The sequence below is a fragment of the Conger conger genome, chromosome 12 (assembly GCF_963514075.1).
Source record: "Conger conger chromosome 12, fConCon1.1, whole genome shotgun sequence".
In the NCBI taxonomy this organism is placed as follows: Eukaryota; Metazoa; Chordata; class Actinopteri; order Anguilliformes; family Congridae; genus Conger; species Conger conger.
The window spans coordinates 45,106,021-45,112,477 of record NC_083771.1 but is presented as its reverse complement, the minus strand read 5'-3'; positions in this window follow the sequence as shown (position 1 = coordinate 45,112,477).

The following is a 6,457-nucleotide window of genomic DNA, read 5'->3' as shown; positions in this document are numbered from 1 at the left end:
ATAATAATTTGTTATTTAGCTGACATTTTTATCCAAAGCAACTTACAGTTGACTAAGCAGAGGACAATGCCCCCTGTAGCAATGCGGAGTTAGGGCCTTGCTCAAGTGCCCAACAGCAGCGTGGATCTTATTGTGGCTACACTGGAGCTACACCAGGGCCCAGTCACGTACCTTAGCCACTAGGCTACAGGCTACCTATTTCAATGGTGCATTCAATTTATTGGACAACAGACTGAATTTGCATTTTACATGCATAACGGAGCATGAAGGTGAAATTTGCTACACCTTGTTAACAATAAATTGCAAAAGTTACTTGTGTTTTTCAGAACGGCTGGTGGTGACTGGTGCAGACGTGCCTGTATTTGCATATGCTGAACTGTATTTGCATATGCTGAACTGCTCAGTGGACACCCATGTTCCTCTCAGAGAGTTAGAAGTCGAGTGGATGAAGACAAATGAAGAAATCCTGGTGCTGCTGTTTATGGAGGGGCGGTACAGACCGGAGTCACAGCCTGAGAGATTCAGAGGGCGTGCTGAGTTCTTCATTGAGGAGATTCCCAAAGGCAACTTCTCAATGAAACTGAGGGATGTAAAAACTGAAGATGGAGGGGAATTCATGTGCAGAGTCCCTACATGTGCAGAGTCCATAAGCCTCTATACACACTCAGCCAATGCAACGACATTGCTCGAAATAAGTCGTAAGTACAAAGTAGCATGATGACACGCTTTATACGATTTTCTCAAGATAAATGTGTGGTCTTGTGCAATTGTGCACAAGTGAGTCCCCGTAAGCTCTGAATTCAGTTCCAATGGGTATCTTCTATTAGAGATAATGTAGCCCCACCTTGCATTTTCATTTTTGGAACTAATGCCTTTCATTTATACATTTGAGATTAACGTTTTCATACATTTATGCGTTTAAGTAATCATATGGAATTTTTTTGCTTCTGTAAATTATTTCTGTATGCCACTGTATGATCAGTTACTGCAGTGGTTCTTACCACTTGTCCTGGGTGACCCACTGTGTGTGCTGGTTTTTGTCATAGCTTATCAATTCAGGTTGTTGAAAATGATAATTGCCATGGAATAAGTTTCATTACGTTTAAGCCCAGTCTACATCAAACAACCGACATGAGGCAAGATGAGATGAGGAGAGGAGAGGAGATCGGACGGTTTTGTAATGTTTTTTTAAAGAAAGTCTTTAGCAGTGTGTCGGCTACGGTACAGTTTTAGAATGTCTGCACTCGCGGGGTATGTCAAGTCTCATCTCATGTTGACCGTTTGTTGTCGACTGGTTTTAGAACTCAACCAATCACGAAGCAGCACAGCGGATTAGAACAAATGCGGGAATTTTGCAATAGGCGTCTCTCAAACTGTTAACTAATGTCTTGTTGCAAAAAAATAAAATAAAATGAAACAAAACACGGTACCAAACAGTAAATATAGACAATACAACAATAATGTTAGCTAGATGAACAAAATACAAATATAAAGGTCACTAGAAGAAACAGAAACCGTCAAACACGCAGTCGCTATGAAAACATTCGTTTATTTGTTTACTTGGTGTTTTGGCGTGGACTGCTGCCTAGTTTTTACTCGGACGTTCTGAGCTTTCCCCTGTATGGTCTCAAGTCGGCTGTTTGATATAGACTGCGTTTCACACAGATGGTTTCACTATTACAAGCTAATTGCGCAAATGGGACCCAACTGATTTTCTCCTGTCAGTTTGTGATTGAATCAGGTTTGTCAGGTTTGGGGGACAGAGGAACCATAGGCAGACTCGGGGATGCAGTGAAATTGCAGGTTTTGATGAAGACAGACTGGTGCATAATTCGACAAACAGAGTCCAAAGAGCCAGGCAGGAGTCGAAAAACTAAAATCCAGAACAGAACATAAAAAAGACAGAAAACAGAGCAAAACAGAGCGAAACCTAACACAAGGGAAACAGAACTGAACAGAACAGAATATCCAGGGACGAAAGCACGGGGAAGCGGAGGCTAGAACCGGGGTAGAACTGGGAAGAAAAAAATATATTAAAAAAATATATACTAACAAATTAACTTAAACGATAATCAGGTGGGCGGCACCGATGGTGCAGTGGGTAGCACTGCTGCCTCACAGCAAGGAGGTCCTGGGTTTGAATCCCGGTCGGCCGGGGCCTCTCTGTGCGGAGTTTGCATGTTCTCCCCGTGTCTGCGTGGGTTTCCTCCGGGTACTCCGGTTTCCTCCCACAGTCCAAAGACATGCAGGTTAGGCTGATTGGAGAGTCTAAATTGCCCATAGGTATGAGTGTGTGAGGGAATGGTGTGTGTGCCCTGCGATGGACTGGCGACCTGTCCAGGGTGTATTCCTGCCTTTCGCCCCAATGTATACTGGGATAGGCTCCAGCCCCCCTGCGACCCTGTGCAGGATAAGCGGGTTAAGATAATGGATGGATGGATGGATGGATGGATAATCAGGTGAGGTGGGGGGGGGGGGCAGGTAATGGGGAGAGAAGTAAAGCAGAGTTAAAGCAGAGAAGGAAAAACAATAGGAAAGGGGCACTTTGAAACCCCTTTGAATTTGAACGATTTGCCATATAACACATAAACATGGAACACAACAAATGGAAGCGTGATGTGGCTTTAAAGGGGGCAATTTTATTTGTCCTCTGATAGACGTAAAAGTTTTGATTCAGCACAATTAGCAGCCCAGTACAATACAGAGCTTGTTACAGTGGTTGGAACAAAAACTAGCACACACACAGTGGGTCCCCAGGACCAGGATGGACACACACAGATTTACAGGATGTGTTTGGTTGCATGTTACAGGTTTAGCAATAAAAACATTTGGAACAAGATTATGCCTCAGGCAGTGCTAATGCTATTTCATGCACTGTTTGATTCATTAAAATCTCTCCTTGATCGGGTTTTCTACCTTGCAATGGATTTTATTGATTACTCTCCCAATTATTGGACTTATTATTATTATGTGCATTGCAAAGTTATGCTGCAAGGGTAAGTGCTCTTTACTTTTCCATTCCATTTAAAATCATCTAATAATAAAATGCAGATAGAAATACAGCCGCAAGCAGCAATGTCAGGGTCCAAGCACCATGGGTGAGCCAAAGCACATTGGCAGGTACTTTGTCATGAACTGAAAACTTAGTTAACAGGGCGTTGCTGCAAAAGAGCATGTGTGCTCAGTCAACTTACCGCGTATAAATAAATCTTCATAAAATAAGTACTGCTTGTTGGGTTTTACCTTTTTGGTTTTTGTCACAATACAGGCATACAGTCTGAAAAAGACAGAAAGTCTCCATTTAGCCCCCAAAACGTGTTGAGAACGATTGAGGACGTATTGGAGATTGCCGAAAATTTGGATCTATGGTGACTTTTTGGCATTCTGCTCACCTGAGGGTAAGTTTGTCAGCTTTATTCAAATTTTAGCATGAGCACATCCTAGCCCTGTAGCTAATGCACTGCTTTTATTGTAGAAATTGTTAAATTCCTCCACAGCAATGTGAAAGCCAGATATGAACGTATAGCAAGAGATTGGTTGCAATTATTGCTGCTAAAAATGGTGCAACCAGTTATTAAGTTTAAGGGGTCAGTGATTTTTTCACATGGGTGATATGGGCATTTCATGATTTTTTAATGAAATAAATTAAATAGTCATTTGAAACTCAGGTTCCTTTTGAATTGAGCTCTGATCATCTAACGCACAGATTCACTCCAACTATGAAAAACATTTAAAAGTTTTTTCCCCGTTCCTGATTTCCACTTATAAGTCCATATATGTCATATTGAAAGGTCTTAAGCCAAAATGTAATCTTCTTGACAAAGGGAACCTGAGTAAACACAGTTTTAAATTACTTAATTTAATTTAAAAAGACCACTCCAAAATATTCAGATGTGGATGTGGACATTTGTGTTTTGTTCTTGTTTGTCCAGTTAATGGTTTTGACCTTTCAGCGTTTATACCTGATTGATTTCTGTTATGACCCGTTTTGTCTCCGACTTCCTCATTCTGATTTTCCCGTCTGTCTTGTTTTGATCCGCAGTTTCTCGAACCGTTTTGGCTTTTCGACTTTCACTTTCGGATTTTGTTTTTGTCTGCATTGCCCGTCTGTTATCAACCCTTCGCCTGTGACCACAACCCCGCTTTGGATTATCCTCACTGTTCCTGTTTGCTGGTGTATTGACCCATTGCTTGGACACTTAACCACAAACTGCATCATCCCTGCTGATTCTGTTTGCTGGCTATCGACCGCCGCTTGTGTGACTCGCCTTTATTACATGACATTACATTATAGGCATTTGGCAGACACTCTTATGCAGAGCAACGTACAGTTGATTTGACTAAGCAGGAGACAATCCTCCCCAGGAACAATACTGGGTTAAGGGCCTTGCTCAAAGGCCCAACGGCTGTGTGGATCTTATTGTGGCTAGACCGGGGATCGAACCACCGACCTTGCGGGTCCCAGTCATGTACCTTCACCACTACGCTACAGGCCGCCTTTATTATAATAAAGACTCTGAAAGAACTTCTGCTTGCTGGATTTCTACGACTGGGTTCGGTTGTTCTAAAACCCTGATAGTTTTAGATCATTGCCTTGCTGCATAGCCCAATTACACTTCACCTTGACCTCACAGACAGACAACCAGGCATTCTCCTTAAGAATTCTCATACAGAGCAATATCCTTCAGTAATGGCAATTCATCCAGGTTTCGGATGCAGCAAAGAACCTCCACACTATAGCATCCCCACACAGCATCACACTGCCACCACCACATTGTTTGAGTGTTGATTTGATGTTCTTACTGTGAATTGTAGCAATTGCTTTACGCCAGACATAATGGGACCTGTGTCATCCAAAATGTTCCCCTGTTGACTCCATATTACACTATCCGAAATGGCTTGGGAATCATGCAGGTGCACATGTGAGCATTGATGTTTCTCTTGGTTAGCAGTAGTTTCTGGCTTGCTACTTTGCCATGAATTCTATTTTCACGCGGTTTCTTTCTTATTGTGGAGTCAGGATCACTGACATAAGCTGAGTTTAGAGAGGCCTGAAGTTCTTTGGATGTTCTTCTGGGATCTTGTGTGACTTCCTGGATGAGTTGCCACCATACCCTTGGAAATGGAAATCACCAGTCATTATATTGTGTAAACACTATACATATCCAGTGAGGTCTGTGAGTATTTGAACAGTGGCACAATTTTAAAGGGTTGTACCATTCCTACATGGTTCCATGTGGATATAAATTCCCCCAAATGAAGGTGTGTGCTGAGGGTACTGAAGGGAAGGGTGTTTTCAGAAGGGTGTCAAAAGGGTGTTGAGAGAGGTTAGAGGAGACAGGCAAGACTGGTCAAACCAGACAGGAAGGTGACAGTAACACAAATAACCACACATTACATCAGTGGTGTGCGGAAGAGCATCTCTGAACACACAATGCGTCAAACCTCTAAGTGGATAGGCTACAGCAGCAGAAGACTTAAGACGTCTCATAAATACCTAACAAAGTGCTTGGTGACTGTATATACTCATTGTACAATCATACCAATTGAAACTTATACACATGCACTAAATTCTCTAAATCCTCCAGAGGCAGAGAAGCAGTGGACTCTCTCAGTCGCCCAATTCCAACCAGGAGACAAATTATCGCTTGCATCTGTGTGAGGGTGTGTGTACATGTGTCTTTTTGCCTCTTCCTCCCATCTCTCTATCTTCTCTCTGTAACACTGCAGGCCTGTGGCCTTTGACTCACAGTACTTGCGTCCCAGGCTCAAGGACATGTGGCCCATCATATCAGAAGAAAGCCAGAAGAGACACTTCATCTTGAATCCTGACAACATACGACTCTGGGAGACCAAATAGCTGTTTCCGGTTTAGAACTGTTTGTGTGATGTTAAGGGCTAGGGGTCACTGTGCGCTCATCCATTACGCCTTCTGTTTGATACGACATAGCCAATCCCTTGACATATATATATATATATATATATCTTACTATATGCTCAGGTATTAACCATGTACCAATCAGAGGTAGCATTTTGAATGTAACACTTTTTTGATTATAAAATGGCGGTGACTGCCCCCATCTCTTCGATTCATGCTCAACCATCATGTGTGTGCAAGCACTGGACTCTTTCTGCAGAAAAATAAATCTTTGTCTTCTTGATGTACCTGGTCATGTCTGGTCATTATAAGCACAGACATTCCTCAGCTCAACAGTATTGACATCCATATGGGGTGAACCATGTAGGAATTACAGCCCTTTAAAATGGTCTCACTGTTTAAATACTTACTTATATTTTTATTTATGCTATGAAAGACAACATTTTATATCAGATGCACTAGGTTCCACTATCGAGAGAACAGTGGTGCTTAATTGTTTGCTTACAAAACAAAATGGTTTCCAACATAAAACCTCACACTGGCATAACCCAAACTATAGGGATTCCATACCATATACCA